We start from the raw sequence: 19,216 nt of genomic DNA, 5'->3' as shown, positions 1-19,216 counted from the left end.
CTATCTTTTAAGGCCTATGAAAACCAATATTCTTATAAGAATACAGTGAGAAAGTTTATTTTGGATTTTTACTCCCTAGTGAAATTGAGCTGCAAATTCAAAACATACCAGCTCCTTAATCTCACTGGTCCTTTCATTTACTTTATTTCATCAGAAGTGATTAAATAAGGAGAATTAAATTGTTTTTATATTTCTTTTTAAGACTAATCCTCTTTGAGAACTCACTGTTAAAAGATATCTCTAATGTTTTGTCCTTTCATTTTCAAAGAAGACCACAATATCAGGGAGGTGACACCATGACAAGCATTTGAATTGAATTAGAGTGAGGGGGTGCTGTGCTAAGCTACCAACCTCACTTTCTGCTCCAGAGTCATATGGATCCAGTGGCTAGATATGAATCAAGATTACTGGAAATGACCCTGGATGTCAGGGTTAAATGACTTGCCCAAGGTCACGCAGCTAGTAAGAGTCAAGTATCTGAGGCTGGATTCGAACTCCTGTCCTCCTGACTCCAAGGCCATGCTCTATCCACTGCACCACCTAGCTGTCTTCCTCTAATAATAATTGACTCTTTGAAGACTGCAAGTATTGAACATATATCTTGCTTGTAGATCCCACCAATCACATGTGGTCATTATCATTGAATTTTTATTAACATGTCACAGATGGGAAAAGCAAAACTATCTGAAACCTTAAGGGACTTGACCATGGTCACATAACTGTTAAATGTGAGCTGCTCCAACACTGTGTCCTATTTCTCCTTTCTAAATTCCAAGTTTTGATTACATGCAAACATTTTTTATCTGCCTCTGATATAGAGAACATCAAATGTCTCATGAGGCTGGTATAGTACAGTGAAATTACCCTACCTTAGGAATCAATCCCAATTCTACACTAGTTAACATTTATGTGACTAAGAATATCAGTTAAATTTTCCAGAAATTCATTTTCTCATTATAAAATGTAATTATGTGATTCCTCAAAGTTTTTATGTACTGCCTCCTTTTAATTAAGACTAAAGCAACCTTTTCGGATACTAACTATATAATATGTTTTCCTAATTTGATAGATTTTTTTCCTTACTTCTAAAGTAATACCTATCATCTCCTTGCCTCAACTTTCCTTTTTCTGTTGATTATATCATCCTACCAGACCCCCCAGGCTTAAATCCGAAAACATCTTTGACTCTTTCTATCTCTTTCACTATCTATCTGCCATCCAAATACATGACATGTCATATTGATTTCCTCTCTTTGGTATTATTCACATTTCTCTTTCTTTGGGTACTTATTAACACTCACCTGGGCTATTAGTAAAATGTTATAGAAAAAAAAGTTTTCCTGTCTTCAGTTTCTCATGTATTCAATCCCTTGCTTAATAGAATTTCTCAGTATCAATGTCATCTAATCATCTAGTCCTTGATTCAAGAACCTTAACTGACTCATTACCTAAAAGTAGAATATAATCTTAGCCTGGCATTCAAAGTCCCTTTCCATATGGCTTTAACCTAACTTCCATCTTTACTTCATGCTATTTTTTTTTATATTTTATGTTTTATTCCGATTAGATAACTCTCCATCCTCTTTAATCAGACTGGAAAGAATCTCCCCTTCTCTCTCATGTCAGAACTTCGAGAGGAAGGATCAACCACTGAGACACAGCTTCCTTCATGAAGTTTTCTTTTATTCTCCTGCTGAAAGTGTTATCTCTCTCCCCCTTCAAAAAATTTTATAGCACTTTGTTTTAGTCTTTCCTTTTTGATGATCAAATTCCTCCTTGAGTCATAGTTTCTTGAATTCTTATCAACAGTTCAAAAGATTACAAACTCCTCAAAAAGGTGGAAACTCTATTTTATCTTTTTATTTCTGAGATCATGTTTAATTGAAAAGCTAGGTGGCTCAGGGATGGAGCACTGACCTTGGAGTCAGGAGGATGGGAGTTAAAATCCAGTCTCAGATACTTGACACTTCCTAGCTGTGTGACTATGAACAATTCACTTAACCCTGACTGCCTCACAACCACGGCCATCTCCAGTCATCCTGATTCAAATCTGGCCACTGGACCCAGACGACTGTGGAGGAGAAAGTGAATAGCACAGCTCCCCCTCACTCAAATCCAATTCATATGTTTGTCATGGCATCACTACCCTCATGTCATGGTCTTCTTCAAGAACAAAGGACAAAACATTATAATGTTTAATTTCTAGTTAGCAGAAAGATGTTCTATATACATACAAGAAAAGAAAAATCATGAAAATATCTATGACTATATTTTCCTAATAACATTTACTCTTTTATCTATAGAAAGCTTTTTTACAAATTGAATATTGAACCTTATATAGTCATATCATATGATATTAGAATTTTAGCACTTAAAATGACCTTAAAACTTATCAAGTACCAATTTAAATCCATTAAATTGACCAAGACAGTTAAAAGTGATAAGGTCCAGTTAGGTGATACTGTGTAAAACAAACATGCTTTTCAGGCAACTGGGTTGAACTATGAATTGGTGCAATCTTTTTTCTAGGAGGAATATGCACTTATATGATGAAAACAACAAAACTCTTCAGACCTTAGGTTTAGCATTCCATGTACATCTTTTTACATTTTTGCACACTTACATGTCTGCATTTATTTATTGATGAGTTTATAATAATTTTGTTAAAAAGTCAGGGTCCTGTCAATTTATTTTATAATTGAAATTGAAATCCAGAGAAAGAAAATTATTTTCCCAAGATTACATAATGATTGGCAAATCCAGGGCTAGATCAGTAAAGCAGCAATGGAGTTGGAGGGCATGGGTTCAAGCTTTCTTCTTGCTATTTACTCACTGTGGGAATTTGAGAAAATTATTTAAACCCATTGAACCTTGGTTTCTTTTTTTTTGCAAATGGGCATGACAATTCATTTGTACCACCAGCACAGGCAATAGAGAACTGATCCTGGAATCAGGAAGACCCAAGTTCAAATTTGACCTCAAACAATCACTAACTATATAATTGGTCTGCAATTACTGTCTATCTTAATTTCCTCATCTATAAAATGAGGATAATGGCACCTACCTTCCAGGATTGCTGTGAGGATTAAGGAGATAATATTTGACATATCCTTGGAAAACTCTGAAGTATTATATAAATTATAGCTACTATTATGGGATACCCTGGTATCTCTGAGGATCAAATAAAATAATTTACATGAAGCATTTTACAAACTGAAGTTTATAAGAGAATACACATTTGAACTCTAGATCCCAGAGTGCTTTTAGCTTCTTGAGATTTATCTATTCACTGAGCTTACATATCAAAAACAAATTCCTTAATTAACTAAATCCTATATTTTAGCATCAATATATTATTTTCTAGTTCTTCTGTCCCTAAGTCTCTGTGAGATAACCTTTCTTCCATTGTTTATGACTTTTTTTCAGTCCTTTAGGCTTTTATTTATTTTTTTCCTAATCCATAGAAACTACTTTAATTCTTTTCATCATTCTTCTCAAATCTCTTAGGGTACATTGTTTGTACCATTTATATGGCACATATTTAATGATTTATTTTGTGGGTGTGACCAACAACAATGCCTTCCTGATCCCTCTTGTATACACTTTGTCAAGGTAGGAGCTCACCTGATCCTGGGTATCCTTTCTTCCCCATTTGACACCCATATTAAGGATAATTGATTTGTCACAGGCCAGGTCACCCACCTGAGCTACACCCATAGACTTGATCTTTAAAAGGAGGGCTAAAGCTTTGAAGACTAGGACTAGGGCGTTGAGGAAAGATATGCTGGGAATAAGAGAGGTGAGATGGAGATTTGGACTGATTTTCTGGAGAGGAGAACTGAATACCCACAAGGCCCATCCTTCGAAGCACGTGGTCCCAGAGTTGGCAGCAAGAAAAGGCAACTGGGTAATAGGAAGAATTCCTGGACTCAGCCAGGAGTTGCAGGAATGCAATCCATCAGCAGCAGCGGCAGCAATGAAAGCCTTCCGAGACCAAGTTGGAGGGAGTCAGAGCCAAAGAATGGTGAAAGACTGAGAGATTGTGGGGGAGTGCTCCTCTTTCCTCCCATCTCTCCCATCTCCTGCCAAACCTGCTCATCACCTTCAAAGTGATGGCCAGCCCATCAATTCCTATTATTTCCTTCTACTGGTTCCAGAACCAAATTCTCATATTCTACCCCCCTATAAGCAGTCATTTTAATAATACTCAGTCTTTGAGTTTACAATCACTTGCCCACCTGTCTTTCTTCAGTTCTGGCCCTGAAAATATTCAACCATGACCCATTCCACTATGTTAACTGAGGTCTACTATAAACTCCTCTGATAAAGGAATTAGAGGGAAAGCCAGTAGAATGCCTGATGGAGAAATAGGATATTTTGTGGTTGAATCATTTTTCAAACATGGCTTACACTTCATGGCCCCATTGGGGTTTTCTTAGCAAAAGTACTGGAGTGGTTTGCCATTTCCTTCTCCAGCTCATTTTACAGATGAGGAAACTGAAGCAAACTGAATTTAGTGACTTATCCTGTGTCACATAGATAGTATCTGTGGCTAGATTTGAACTCATAAAGATGAGTCTTCATGATTCCCAGTGAGTGCTCTATTCCACAGCTGCCTTGTGGAAACAGAAAGATCTGACTCAAACCTCACATCTTATACTACCCAGCTCTGGGAAATTAGGCAGGCCACAGCTTCTTTCAGCCTTGTTTTTTCTGTAAAATAAAGAAGTGGGACTTGATGACCTCAAAATTCCCTTTTTTACTCCAAACATATGATCCAATAAACCTCAGATAGGTACACAATAATGATTTTATATTGAATTTCATTCATACTCTTGACAGTTACTTTCAAAATCTTCTCTTTCCTTAAGTCCCAGAATTCAACCTCTCTTCTCTTTCTTAGAAGAACCTTACCTCTCATTTTCTTGATACAATCTAAGCATCTTAAGGACACAGAGATATAAATGCACAAAGGTCATGGCTCTGGTAGCACCCACAGGCAAGATCTGGGCAGGGGGGAGGGATAGAAACAAAAAAATCTGGCAACTATTGCATGATGGCAATTGGAGACAAAAAAGAAATTTTGCAATTAAAGATCAGAGACGAGAACCTGAGGCTGTTCCACTGGTCATACCTCCACTGTTTAAAATAAAGAATTCTTATGGAGGTAACTGGAACAGACTGATACAGATAAAGATGGTCACTTCCCAGGATCAAAGAGAGGATAATAAAGATTTAACTACCTAGCCTGGGACCTATTGATAGCATAAACTTCCTATATGATTTTCTCTGTTTTTTAAGCTGTGTTTACCTGATTTTGTTCTCTATAAACTATGATAATCACAAGTGAGCCATGACTTATGACTGTTAAGTATGGTCAGAGAACATCCTCAGTGGATACCAGTGACCAGTTTGGCATCCATGAATATACAGAACTGAATAGGTCAGAGGTTAATCTTTTCTTTCCCTACTCTGAGGCTGAACCAATTGAGATGAGAATTTTATGGCTTTGATTTTATCAGTAAACCTCATAAACTCCTAAAAAGCACAGTGATGAACCACATGAATTGGGATCATGTGCACCCTCAGCAAGTAGAATCATTTATGAGCCAGATTCAGATAGTTTCGAAAGTAGTTATCTCAATAGTTATCTCAGTAGTAAGGGAATGAGTAGAGGTGTGGGCCAAGGAAAGATCACATGTAATAGTTCACCCAGTGAGAGGGGGAAGGTATGGTCAGGAGAGAGTAGCCATTCTCCTTTTGGAGGCTAGTTGGAATTTTGATGGTTTGAGAAGAACATACATGCTTACATATACACATTCCAAATATATATATTCTAAATGGGTATTTTATACAATACAATGCTTCAAAGTTTCTTTTAAGGAACTCCTCCTTAAGAGAGAGTGCCTTAATCACTCTAAGACATTTATAAGTGTGCTGTAATCATTTTTCAAGGTAAATTTTTTGGTATGCAAAATAGAAATGGAAGTGTTTGCTAATGCCAATGAAATCCCCTTTTCATCCCTAAGGAATTTGTACTTGCAGTAAGTAGACTTTCTATAATAATTAAATCAAACAAATCTAAAAAAGAAGTAGTTCAAGCAACAGAGACCATTTTCTTAATTCAACTTCCTTTACCATTTAGTACACAGTTGTTTTAGGATGGCAGTTGCAGATTGGCAGATCAGTTGGGTCCGAGATTGAGGGGAGAAAAAAAGAGAATAGCTTGAGTTGCAGTGGGAGAATTACACAGTCCTTCTAACAATCCCAAATTGACCCATTTCACAAAACTCATCTTTTTAATGCAAATTTTCATCTGGTGATGTGGCAGGCACAAACTTTGAAGAATCAAAGAGTTAGGGAATTGAAAGAATAGTGAAAAGGATCATGATAAGCAAAAAGTGGCAACTTTCTAATGATTACTTAACTACAAGAAATGCTATGAAGAATAATGGCACAGAAATGTATGATCAGGAAGAGACGTGGGCTACTTATGCCAAAAGAGGGAGGGATAACAATGAAATGATTCCATTAGAGGGTCATTCTCCATTGCTCTGAGAAAATCTTTCTGTTTAGGATATACAGGAAAACATGTAAAAGAACTATACATGATAAGGTATGGATGAATTATTATGTTCACTAAAGAAAAGATTTATCACAGTGGATGATGAACCATAAATCCATTGAAATATAAAGGTAAAATCTGGCTCTAACTTGCCTCTTTCTCCAGTCTTCTTGTATCCTACATTCTAGCCAAACTTATATCCTATCTCTTCCTCAATTTCTGTTTTTTTCTGCCTCTGGTTTTTTCCCCCCACAGGTTTTATTCTATGCTGACAAATCATATTTTCTACCAAAGAATTTATATTCTATTAGAGGGAAAACATAGAAGATCTGAAATATACATGAAGTGAATATAAATTAATTTAAATAAGGAAAGAACAAATCATTGAGGTTGAGTTGGTGAAGGAGGGAAAGTAATCAATAAAACCATCCTGTTCATTTTTCTTGAGCCTTGAAAGGATCAGAGATTTCTAAAGACAGAAGGGAGGAGAGAGGGCATTCTAGAACTCAGAGATGGGAGATAAAATATATGAGTGGGGAGAGGATGGTCAGAGGGAAGAGAATCTCTGTGTTAAAATCATTCTCTTTTTTAAGGGTTCAGTTGCTTCCCATTCCATGAATCTGTTTTGATTTCCCTCTTGCTAAAAGTGATCATTCACTCCTCAAAAATTTTGCTCCCAGCACATCTTACCTTGTAATGTACTTGTGCATATGCTATCTTTCCAAAAGGATCCCAAGCTTTCTGAGAGTAAGGACTGTATCATTTTTTTTTCATCTTCATAATTACCTGGCACAATGACAGACTAAGTTTAAATAGCTTTAAAATTCACTGAGATTTTGGGGACATCCTGTATAGTCTACACTTAATAAATGTTTATTGAATTGAACTGAATAACCTGTGGAGATGAAGAACGGATCATTGTACTCCTATAAAGTTATGAGCATAATGAGATTACCTCATGATTCCTCCACATTAATCTCTTCCTTAGGCAGTGTTGGTGCTACTATTTTAACAACATTCAAGTGGCATTATATTGCTGACTCATCTTAATAAGCAGATAATTTGGCATCAAATAAAACTGTTAAAGGCAAGGCTAACAAAGTCATGCTTTGATTTCGGTGTTGAAAATTGCATTATCTATAAATCTTTCAGGAATGAACTAATCTCCAAAATGTAATTTAGAGGAGAACTAATTAGTCTTCTGGTTTTCCTTCCAATACACGTCTTCAATTAGGCCAAGCTCAAATCCCGTGGGGATTTGTAAATATACCCATTTTCAGTAGGAGATAGTTTATCAGTTTGAATGTTGGTCTATAATATTTAGAGATGAAAGAAAATAGAATTTCATTCTTTATAAAGGTAGAATCCATGCCTTATTCCATAAAGTTGGGGGGGGGCAGGGGGTGGTGGCTCATGGAGAAAAGGAAAGGGGAATGGAACAGAGAAAGCTGAGAATGAAGAATTTACAAGGACCCTGAGTTTGAACACAGGAGAATACATTGGGGAAGTAGCCTGCTTGGAGCAGTCTATAAATTTTCTCTCTACAGTTACTTGGGGATTGAGGGATGGGGGGGCAGATAAAACTCCCCAGAATTAAAGAGACAGAGGACACATTAAATGCTGACCTCAGGTGGACAGACAGGGAAGGAAACTGAAGATTTAAAAGCATCTGGAACATTTGGTTTACATAGCCCACTACAACCCCTATTCATTCAATAAATCTTAAGTATCTATAGCCAAATTTACTGTGGTAAATTATGGGGATAAAAAAAAAAAACTGGAAAAAAAATAACCCTGTCCTCAGGGTGTTTACATTCTACTGGGAAAAAAGGACATTCCAAGTATAATCTGTACAAAGGCAAGTGGCTGGAGTTGAATTAGCCTTTGGAGAGTGAGGAGAGTAGGGGAGAAGGCAAGGGGCTTAGTTATTTGAAGGGAATGCTAGAAGGGAAAAAGAGCCCTTAAAGATTTTATTTTGCAAGGTAGTGGGGTTAAGTGGCTTGGCCATGGCCACACAGCTAGGTAATTATTAAGTGTCTGAGGCCAGATTTGAACTCCTGGGCTGGTGCTCTATCCACTGTATCACCTAGCCACCCCTATCCCCTTAAATATTTTTGAGGAGAATATTGAAAGGATTCAACTTGTGCCTTAGGGAAATTATTTTGGCAAGTGCATAGAAGGCAGATTGTAAAAGACAGAGATTGGAAGAAAGTGGACCAACTAGGAAGGATTTGGCAATAAACCAGATTAAAGTTCAGAATGTCCTTAAAGACCAGGAGAGATGTCTTGTGAGAAGAGAGACAGAGTTTAATATTAGATATATGGAAGTTACAGATTGTGAAAGGTGAATTGACGAGGTTTGGCAATTTATTGGATATGTGGGATGAAGGAAAGGGAAGAGTCAGTATTGGGAAACTGGGTTAGTGGAAGCACAGTGGTGCCCTCAAAAGAAATAGGGAGCTAAAGAGAATCATTGAACATATGGAAGCCAATGAGATCACCCAGAGAAATAGTATGGACAGAAAAATGAGGGTCTTGGGTTAAGTCTAGGTTTAGCAGACAGGGTATTCAATTTCAGGATTTTGTTTTGCCTACCATTATGGGGTGCAAATATAAGAAATGGGTTGTGGAGTATGAATATACAAGCTTGATGTAATCATATGATTTTTTTATTTCTATAATTCTCTTCAAAGTTTTTTGATATGTAACTGCAAAGTTTCCAATTGACTTTAAAGTGAGAAGGTCTGGAACAAAGCAAAAGAGACAATTGGATGGGGAATCTTAATCTATGAGATTTAATTTGATGATGAAGATATATTTGTGGTTGTTGTTCAGTTATATCTAACTCTTCATGGCCTCATTTAGGGTTTTCTTGACAAAGATACTAGGGTCATTTGTCATTTCATTCTTCAGTTCATTATATACATAGTAAATTGGGGCAAACAGGGTTGAGTGACTTGCCCAGGGTCACGTAGCTATTAAATGTCTGAAACCAGATTTGAACTCTAGACTCCAGGTCGGGCATTCCATCCTCTGTGCCAACTAGCTACCCTAGATACAGAGGTAATTCTTAGACCAAACTGACACAGTTACTACCATCCAGAAGGGAACCCACAAGAGATAAATGACAAGCAGCTCTTCTGCAAGTCTCAGACGAACAGAGAGCTTGATGCATACCACAGTATGACTTCTATGAATAGATGAAACAGCATATTGAGTGGTGATCATGGCAGGAGAGCCATGATATGAAGACTTCTGATCAACATTATAAAATTTAGAAGATGAAAATAAAACTAAAAAATACCAATAATAGTCATTTTTAATATATTTCAGAGGGATTATACATTTATTTCATTTAAAGACCCGAAAGTTTTCTCTTAACAAGGGCCCCAATTTTTGATAACCACTAGATAGTCAAAAAAAGAAAGTTTATTAATCATTTATTGTGTGTTAGGTACTCTGTTATATTCTGGGAATTCAAACAGAAGCAAACAAGATATCCTTTGCCTTACAGAGCTTAAATTCTAATAGAAGACAATGCACAAAGGGCAAGGAAAGCAACATGCTTGAAATAGGGTGGTTTGGAAATGGAAGTGAGGAAATGAGGTAGAGATCTTAATTCTGGGAAACACAAATCTCACCTATTTGAATTTCTCAATTCAAGAATGAAGTATGAGATTTCAGTGGTGGAGACAGGGGAGAGGAAGGATTAGGGAGAGATGGTATGATGTCCAGAATGTAGGCAAAATGGTTTGGAAATGTATTTCTGTCAAATGGCTATGAATCGAGTTATACTAAAGTTTATGAACAATTGAAAGTTGAACTTTACCCAAAGGGCATTCAAAGGAGAGTGTCATGGTAACTATGAGCAGGCAACAATCCATTAGAAATGTGAAGTCATGGGGCAGCTAAGTGGCATAGTGGATAGAGCACCGGCCCTGGAGTCAGGAGTACCTGAGTTCAAATCCGGCCTTAGACACTTAACAATTACCTAGCTGTGTGGCCTTGGGCAAGCCACTTAACCCCATTGCCTTGGAAAAAAAATACATAATAAAAATAAAAGAAATGTGAAGTCACACCCAAGAAGCAGTATAAATAAAAGACTGTCACCAGAGAAATTAATTGGGGAGGGGAGGAAATAGATGAGCCAATCACTTGGCAAGATTAAGGTAGACAGTCTTAGTATCCCTGATGTTATCCACACAATGTCAAGAGAACAAGAGGCAGGTTTCTATTATTCTAGGAAGAATCCCAATGGTGGATTTATTGGAGGATGTAGACAGAAGGACAGATTTAGAAAAGTTCCAATCTGCAATGAGATCCCATATCCATTTGGCACATTGGATTTTTGTCCCAAATGACAGGGTTTCCTTTTGTAGACTTATAGGAAGGAAGTAGTCTTTTTTATACATTAGCCCAGAACTATATCTGGCCTCAAAATAGCAAAGACCATCCAATACACAAACATACACATATCTGCTACTTTTTGGGTCAAGGGTTTTTATTTATCTAGTCTTTAAAATCAGATTTTCAATAGTAGTTACTTGCATTAGCAAAGTTTGCTTGAGGACAATTCTAAAGAGCTGTGTTTTTAGACAATGCATATTTATTATTTTAATCACTCTGTAGGTGACAAAAGAAATATAAATTTAACTATTAATAAATTTCCTAACTGCTCTATTCCAACTTTGACCTCATTTCAGTTTTTAGCTATCACATTTGCATAGGAAAATATTGACATGTTTAACAACTCATAAACAACCAGCAACAGAAATATAAATTTAACTATTAATAAATTTCCTAACTGCTCTACTACAGCTTTGTAAGTTAACCTCATTTCAGCTTTTAACTATCACATTTACAAAGGAAAATATTGACATTTTCACAACTCATAGTCAATCATCAAATGTTTATTAAGTGCCTACTCTAAATCAGACTCAGAATACAGAGATGATTGATATATGTTTTCTTTTTATTTGGAGGATTACTGGTTCAGAGAATTACTGAAATGGGGAGGTGGGGTATGAAAGGAGAGTGTATTTAAAAAAAACATATTTAAAGGAAGTGAGATGGCGACAGGAAAAGAGTCTCTCTTAGGCTCTCTCTCTCTCTCTCTCTCTCTCTCTCTCTCTAAACTTATAAAATAAGGACTCTAACAATTTTGAGAGACAGAACCCACAGAAAGATCCTGTGAGGCAGTTTTCCAGCCCAAGGTAACCTGAAAAATAGTAGAAAGGCTCTGCTCCATGGAGTTAGAGGAGCGGCCACCAGAGTGAAGGAACTTCAGCCTCCTGGAGGCAGCCCCAGGGCTCTGGGAGCCAAGGCTCACAGCAGCAGGGGCAGTTTCCTGACCTACATTCTAGAAGCACCAGGCACAACTTGGAAGATCAGCATGGGGGGGACCTCTGCCAGAGCAAGTTCATGAAGCCCAGCCCTCAGGGTACTCAGCAAGCAGCATGGCTGGGGCAGCCCAGATCCAGGAACCAGAAGCAGGCAGAGTGGGCAAGAAGGAGCCCCCAGGCAACTCAGCCTTGAGTATTCAGTCTAGGTAGGGGAGTAGAGAGAGACTTCCAAGTTCTGTCCTCTATCTCTGGAACAGGACTCTGGGGCTCTGACCACATTCAGGTCCTGATCACAGTCTAGGCCCCCCATAGAACAGCAGGACCCCTCCCCACTTCAGCCTCATGGCAGAGGGGTGCACTTGTGGTCATTCACAGATCAGGAGGGAGGAAGGACAGAGCTTCATACACTGAGATCCTTGTGGCTAGGGGTATGCCAATAATACTTAAAAGGTCAAGGAGCACCCCAAGAATAGGCACAGGCTGGGGATGTGAGTAAACAGAGAAAAAAAGAGGAACACCATTGAGAAATACTTTGTCTATGATCCCAAGAAAGATCAAAATAGTCAGAAGAAGAACAAGTCCAAGTTCTTGCATCTAAAGACTCCAAGAAAAATGGAAATTGGGCTCAGGATATGACAAAGCTCAAAAAAGAATTTTGAAAATCAAGTGAGGGAGACAGAAAAAAAATTGGGAAAAGAAATGAGAGAGATGTAGGAAAAACATGAAAAAGAAGTTAGCAGCTTAGTCAAGGAGATCCAAAAAATGCTGAAGAAAAGAGCAGGTTGAAAACCAGCTTAGGCCAAATGAATAAAACAGTTCAAAAAGTTATTGAGGAGAAGAATGCTTTAAAAAGCAGAATTGGCCAGATGGAAAGAGATAAGAAAGCTCTCTGAGGAAAACAAATCCTTCAGAAGTATAATGGAGCTGAAGGAAGCTGCTGACTTTACCAGAAGTCAGGACACAATACTTCAAAACCAAAAGAATGAAAAATTAGAAGAAAATGTGAAACATCTCATTGAAAAAACAACTGATCTGGAAAACAGATTCAGGAAACATAATTTAAAAATTATTGGTATGCCTGAAAGTCATGATCAGGAAAAGATCCTTGACGTCATTTTTAAAGAATTGCCCAGATATCCTAGAAGCAGAGGGCAAAATAGAAATTGAGAGAATCCACCAATCTCCCCCAGAAAGAGATCCAAAGAAAACAACCCTCAGGATTATTAAAGCCAAGTTCCAGAATTTCCAAGTCAGGCAGAAGGACACAATTCAAATATAGTGGAGCTGCAGTCAGGATCACACAGGACTTAGCAGCAACTATACTAAAGGCTTGTAGGGCTTGGAATATAATATTCCAGAAGACAAAAGAGCTCGGAATGCAACTGAGAATCAACTACTCAGCAAAACTGAACATCCTCTTCCAGGAGAAAAAGATGTACTTTCAGTGAACCAGGTGAATTTCAAATGTTCCTGTTGGAATGGCCAGAACTGAACAGAAAGTTTGATCTTTAGGTGTAGGACTCAGGTGAAGCATATCCACTGATAAGGGTAAAATATGAGGGACTTAATGATGATGAACTAAATGTATTCTGGCATAGAAAAATGATACTGATAATACTCATAAGAAACTTCTCATTTAATAGAGCAAGTAGAAGGAGCTTTTATAGATGAATCACAGGAGAGAGCTGAGTTGGAAGATATAATATAGTGTAAAAATGGAGTCAATGGCTAAAATGGAAATGTAATGGGAGCAAGAGAAGGGAGAGGCAGAATAGGCTAAGATATTTTCTATAAGATTTTTATTACAATGAGCTGTTGAAATGATATGGAAGAGAGAAGGGTGAGGGGTAATGTGTGAACCTTCGATCTCAGAGGTGGCTCAGAGAGGAAACAGAATATATACTCAATGGGGTATAGACATCTAGAATAAGAAGGAGAGAAGAGGGACAGGGGGATGAGGGGGATGTGAGTGATGGAGCAGAATGTGGACCATGGGAGAAGAGTGGTCAAATATAACACATTTTCTTTTTTACTTCTTGCAAGGGGCTGGGATTGGATGGCCTGTCTAGGACCACAGGGCCCGGTGGTTGCTAGCCCTTAAGGGTGGTAGGTGGCCTCGGGGTCTCTTGTCCCCAGGGCTGGTGATTAGTCTGCTGTGCCACTCAGCTACCCTACAGCACATTTAAGAATAGGGACAGACTGAAAGGAGAGAAAAAATATAATGTATGGTAGTGGGGAAGTATGAATGGAGGGAGTTGCGAACAGCAATGGCAACAGTGGAAAATTATGGAATTAGCATTTGTGATGGACTTATCCTAAAGAATGTGATCCACCAGTGACAGAGCTGGTGGTGTTGGAACACAGACTGAAGCACATTTATTATTATTATTATTATTATTATTATTATTATTATTATTATTTTATTGGGGGTTGGGGGGATTTGGGGCTGATAGGGTTAGGTGGCTTGCCTGGGGTCGCACAGCTGGGTGATTGTTGGGTGTCTGAGGCTGGATTTGAACCTGGGTGCTCCTGACTCCTGGGCTGGTGCTCTGCACCACCTGGCCACCCCTACTACTATTGTTATTATTATCATCATCATCATTTTATTTTATTTGGGGCTTTTAGTTTTTGCAGGGCAGTGGGGTTGGGGTGGCTTGCCCAGGGTCACACAGCTGGGTAGTGTTGGTTGTCTGGGGCCAGATTTGGGCTTGGGTGCTTCTGACTCCAGGGCCAGTGCTTCGTCCAATGTGCCACTTAGATGCCATTATTATTATTATTATTATTATTATTATTATTATTATTATTTCCTTTTCATTTACTTTATTGCTCATGAAGGTCTCTATTTTTTGTGGGAGGAGGTATTATGTTTACTCTTAAACAAGAATATTTTAATAATGTATAAAAAACTACATTTGTACAAAAATAAAGTAAATATAAAGAAAAAAAGGAAAAAAAGTTTATATTCCTGTCATTCTCAACAGTCCCCATAAAATGGGTAACAAGTTTAAAGAAAAAAGAAATTTCCCATTTCCCATAATTATTAATTGATGTCTTTCATTAATCATGATAGTATAAATGAGCATCCTCCTAGTCCGACTGCTAAGTGTCTATTAACAAGTTCTGATGAGGTTCAAGAAATTACCTTTCCTACTCCATAGTAGTAAGTGAGATGCATCCAATACTCCCATCGGTACAGATAAGGTGCACAAAATTATCTTTCCAACTACAGCTGTGTCACCAAAATACAATTAACACCTTGCTAAACGTGAGGCCGTTTCTGCAGGTTATAAATTAGTCATGGCCTAGCTCCCTGAACAGCTCTCCTTATTCCATATTGTATCTGATATGCCACTTCTCTTTACACTGTGGAAAATGCTGAAAACAGTTCAATAAATTGTTTAAAGCAATGCAATTAAGTGGAATAATATTATTTGTCCATGCTTTTCTCATTGTAGAGGTCCTCTGGGGTCAGGGAGCAATCATTTAAAATGCCTCTTTTTGTGTAGGTGAATTCAAACTTTCTTGTGGTATTCATATAAAGCTTCAAGCCAATAGACCTATTATTTGGTTACAGATATCTGCTCAGGTTCTGTTTTTCCCTACTAAATTTTCATTGTGCGTCAGTTAGGTGGTCTTGCAAATGGAGCACTGGAATCGAAGTCAGGAAGAAATGAGTTCAAATCCAGTTTGAGCACTTAGTCATCCTGGGTAGTCCCTTATCTCTACTTCAATTGCCTTATCTGTAAAATGAGATTAACAACAACACCTATTGTTACTGTGAAGATAAAAATAATATTTGTAAAGTATTTTGCAAATCTTAACATGCTCTAGAAATCCTTGTTATTATTATTATTATTATTATTGTTATTGTTAAACCATGCCTTTTCAGACTCGCCTTCCCTTCTAATAATGATATATATATATAAAATACTTTAAAGTTAATAAATTACTTTAAATCCATGGTCTCCCTCTCAGCAATCCAGAGAGCTAGGACAACTGTATTTGATTGATGATGGACTATATTATCTCCTTCTAGAGGAAGAAAAATGAAACAAAACAAAACACACACACAAAAAAAACAACCCTTCTGAATCTGATGAACACTTTACGAAATGTATTTCTTATGTATCTCTTTCCCTTAATCCTAATTCCTCATACCAAAAATTACTAATTTGTAAACATGTTTATCAAAATATGAAAGTCCAAAGTTAACCTGACTCTGTTCACTGCTGGGGGGCGGGGCATGGAAGGAAAATTTGTCATTTCAAAATATACATGGGCATATGAATGGAGATAGACAAATTAATTAAAAAAATAAATCCATGGTCTCATTTACCCTTATAACAAAATTGTGAAGTAGGTAGTACAGACTGAGTGGTTTGTCCATAATTATACAAATAATCAGTAAATATGATTAGAACTCAAATACATCACTCTTTTTACTACATCAGTTCTTAATCTTCTTTGCCTTCTGAATCTTTTTTGACAGCTTGGCAAAAAAAATCTATATAATCTTATATCTTAATAACATTTAAATATAATTGAAGAAAATTCTAAATTTTGGTTAGAAGTTGGCGAATATATATTAATCCAAGTTCATGAACTCCCTGAAATCTATCCTTAGACCTTTTAAGGTATCTCTGGGAAAGAATCTTTATATTTAACATCATCCTACCTTATTTTATCCAAGAGCTCATATTACACGAATGAAACTTAGGGCAACAGAAGGTAACTCACCTAACCATGGACACATGTAGTTGATGCTTTAGGAAGGTCTTTTTGACTCCATAGCTAATACTTTTATTCCCCAGTATTAAATCACCTGTCTTGGAAAACTGAAAATTTGGATAAAATGGAAATCCTAAAGGCAGAAAATTATTCTGTCAGTAGCTCTCTATGAAATGGTAAGGTGCATTGGAAAGAGGCATTGCCTTTGGGTGAGGGGGGCAATTAGAAACAAGATTAAACAAAATGTGAAGAAGCAGTATGATATGCTGATTAGAAGACTGACCCTGGGATCAAGTTCAAAATTTTCATCTGAAATATATTACTTGTGTGACTATAAATGAGTCACTTAACTTCTCATTGCCATAGGTAACTCCCTAAAGTTGTCAGTAATAGATCAAGCTGATTGTTATGATGGAGTTTTCCACCAATGAAAATACACATCCTGGTCAAAAAAATCCTAAAAATTAAAGTACAAAATTATATTTTAAAAGAGATACCTGTTCCCTTCTATCCCTTTCTGTGAGCATAGTTATCAAATCAAGACTATCATCTCAAACTGGATTAGGTGTGTCATTTGACTGTCAGATGAATCAATTCAGCAAGCTCGGACACCATTCTCCTATGTATTATCTCTCTGTATTAGAATGAAGGTCCTTGAGGGTAGAGACAGTCTCACTTTCATATCTGTGTTCAGAGTTTAGTATTATGTTTAATAAATGCTCTTTCATTCATTAAAACTAATTTTCTCTTCATCATATGATGTATCTAGAGGTTACAACCATTTAAATATTCACATTCTCCCTTTTTCAATAGAAAATCTTTATTCATTTTTTTCATTAATATAATGAAGGAACTTCTTTTCAAAGAAATTAGCTTAGGATGAGGGTCACTTCCATTCTTTTTAGGATTTGACACTGTTATTTTTATTTGTCCTACCAAATTTGAGTGGATGTTATAGATACCTAAAGTATTAAAAAGCCTGCAGATATAGCATTTGTAACACCATCATTTCTACCAGAGAACTGGAGAAGGATACTGATTTCAGATCCTGGAAGTTAGACTATATTGGAATTAACCTTTAAATAGTCCTGTGGCACAGATTTTAAAGCAAAAGTTCAATATATACCATAAATAGCAAAGAAGGATTTCAAAAGCAATATTCTGTAAGTATGTGTAAATAACACTCTCCTATTTTACATTAACTAACACAATTTATTCCCATCTTATATGGGCATATATCAAAGATATTATGGGTTCAGTTCTGGATCACTGCAATAAAACAAAAATTCCAATAAAACAGTCACGCGATATTTTTTTGTTTCCCAGTATATCTGTTATATTTACACTCTTTATATCCTATTAAATGTATAATAGTACATAGTTTTAATTAAAAATATTTTATTGCTAAAAAATGCTAACCATCATCTGAGTCTTTATAAGCTTTTTTTGCCTAGGTTTTGATGGCTGCTGATTGATCAAGGTGGTGCAGTTTGGAGAGGCTGTGACAATCTCTTAAAATAAACAAGAATGAAGTTTGGCACATCAATTGACTCTTCTTTTCACTTGAACACTTAGAAGCCATTATGGGGTTATTAACTGACCTAATTTTAATATTGTTATATCTTAGGGAATAAGGAGGCTAGAGAAGAGGAAGAGAAATGAAGAATGGTTGATTGCAGTGAGAACTCAACATTTGTGGCAGTTAGTGGTACAGTGGATAAAGCCCTAGTCCTGGAGTCAGGCGGAGCTGAGTTCAAATTTGACCTCAAATGCTTGACACTTATTAGTTGAGTGACCCTGGGCAAGGCACTTAACCCTGATTACTTCACCAAAAACAAAATAAGTCAACATATACCTGTAACATGCATTGATGTTTATAGTTATATGGGTGTGCTTCATTGCACCCCAAAACAATCACAATAGTAACGTAAAAAAAATCACTGATGAAAACTTACCATAACAAATAGTATATATAATGAAAAGAATTGAAATATTATGATAATTGCCAAATTTTAACACAAAGATACAATGTGAGCATGTGCTATTGGAAAAAACAAGAGCCTTGCTAGAAGCAGAGTTGTTAAAAAATAACAAACCAATATTTGCAAAATGGAAAAAAAAAAGCTAAGTGCAATAAAACAAGATTTACCTGTAAAGCAATTGGGTACTATTATGATGTATACAACATGACCAAGTAATAGAAAAAAAAATGATCAGGAATTGATGCAGATGTCTTTTCAGTCAGTAGTTCCAAATTCACAGAATCAAAGCTTTAAGTAACCTCCAAGGTAGGTCACCTGGCCCAACCTTTCATTTTACAAATGAAGAAAATTTGTTGAAATGGAAAAGAGGAAAATTTCAGATGTTTAATAGTCCTTTCCAAGTGCTTGCAAAATGCATATTTCTTTCATGAACTATGAATTGGCAATTTACAACTTTGAAATAAAAGTAGAAATCAGGATCATGATCAATGTGTGTCTTCATTAGACTCAAAAAATTTAGAGCTCAGAGGGAATCTGTGAGATGACCTGGTGTATTCCTCTCATTTTACAGATGACAAAAAAGGAACTGTAAGGCACAG

This window comes from Macrotis lagotis, chromosome 6, assembly GCF_037893015.1.
Source record: "Macrotis lagotis isolate mMagLag1 chromosome 6, bilby.v1.9.chrom.fasta, whole genome shotgun sequence".
Taxonomy (NCBI): domain Eukaryota; kingdom Metazoa; phylum Chordata; class Mammalia; order Peramelemorphia; family Peramelidae; genus Macrotis; species Macrotis lagotis.
The sequence above is the reverse complement of the archived record's forward strand: the minus strand, read 5'-3'. Positions refer to the sequence as shown.